This window comes from Nannospalax galili, unplaced genomic scaffold, assembly GCF_000622305.1.
Source record: "Nannospalax galili isolate Female #2095 unplaced genomic scaffold, S.galili_v1.0 scaffold315, whole genome shotgun sequence".
In the NCBI taxonomy this organism is placed as follows: Eukaryota; Metazoa; Chordata; class Mammalia; order Rodentia; family Spalacidae; genus Nannospalax; species Nannospalax galili.
In genome coordinates this window covers 1,373,164-1,374,605 of record NW_008336851.1, presented here as the reverse complement: position 1 = coordinate 1,374,605, position 1,442 = coordinate 1,373,164, and positions in this window count along the sequence as shown.

Below are 1,442 nucleotides of genomic sequence, written 5' to 3'. Positions count from 1 at the left end.
GCAGGTTACAAAAGTACCCTACAAAAGCCTATAGCCTTTCCATATGCCAATAACAAGCAATCAGAGAAAGAGCACATGGAAACACTCCCCCTTCATAATAGCTGCAAAAAATAAAAATATCTTGGAATAAACCTGACCAAAGACATTAAAGAGCCAATGAAAATGTTAAATCTTTAAAGAAAGAAATTGAGGAAGACATCAGAAGGTGGAAGGATCTCTCATTCCAATGGATTGGAAGATTTAATATTGTGAAAATGAACTTCCAACCAAAAGCCATTTATAGATTCAATACAATGCCAATCAAAATCCCCATGGCATTTTTCAAAGAATTGGAAAAACAACAGTCCTAAGATTCATATGGAAGCACAAAAGATCACGGATAGCCAAAGCAACCCTGAGCACTAAGAGCAATGCTGGGACATTACTATACCAGACTTTAAACTGTATTACAGGGCTATAGTCATAAAAACAACATGTTACTGGCACAACAATAGACCCATAGATCAATGGAACAAAACTGAAGAACCAAATATGCATACATGCAATTTCAGCCACCTGATATTTGATAAAGGTGTCACTGGAGGAAAGACAGCATGTTCAGCAAATGGTCCTGGCAAAACTGGATCTCCATCTGTAGAAGAATGAAACTAAATCCCTATCTTTCACCCTGCACAAAAGTCAATTCCAGATGGCTCAAAGACCTCAATGTGAAGCCTGAAACTCTGAAAGTGTTAGAAGAAAACATTCACAAAAACCTAAAAGATAGAGGTGTGGGAAAGGATTTTCTAAACCAGACATCAAAATGCTCAGGAAACAACGGCAAGAATCAACAAATGGGACCTCATTAAACTATAGTGCTTCTGTACATCAAAGGAGGAAACCAGGGAAGTGAAGAGAAAACCCACAGAATGGGAGAAAACCTTCACCAGTGACACATCTGACAGAGGTTTAATATCCAGAAGATATAACGAACTCAGAAAACAGAGAATCAAGACAAGAAGTAACCCAATTAAAAGATGGGCTAAGGAGCTGAACAGAGAGTTCTCAAAAGAAGAAGTAAAGATGGGTATGAAGCATCTTAAAAGATGTTCAACATCACTAATAATTAGGGAAATTCTAATTAAAACCACTTTAAGATTTCATCTTACCCCAGTCAGTCTGGCTAAGATCAATAGAACAAATGATACCAAATGTTGGTGAGGATGTGGGGAAGGGAACACTCATTCACTGCTGGTGGGGCTGCAAACTTGTTCAACTGCTTGAACTCCTTGTTCAAGCAGTGTGGAGACCTCTTAAAAACTACAAGTGAACCTACCATTTGATCCAGTTATACCAATCCTTGGCATATACCCAAAGAACTCATCCTATTGCAGAGACACTTGTACATCCATGTTTGTTGCTGCTCTTTTCACAATAGGTAAGAGATGGAAACAACTTAAGTA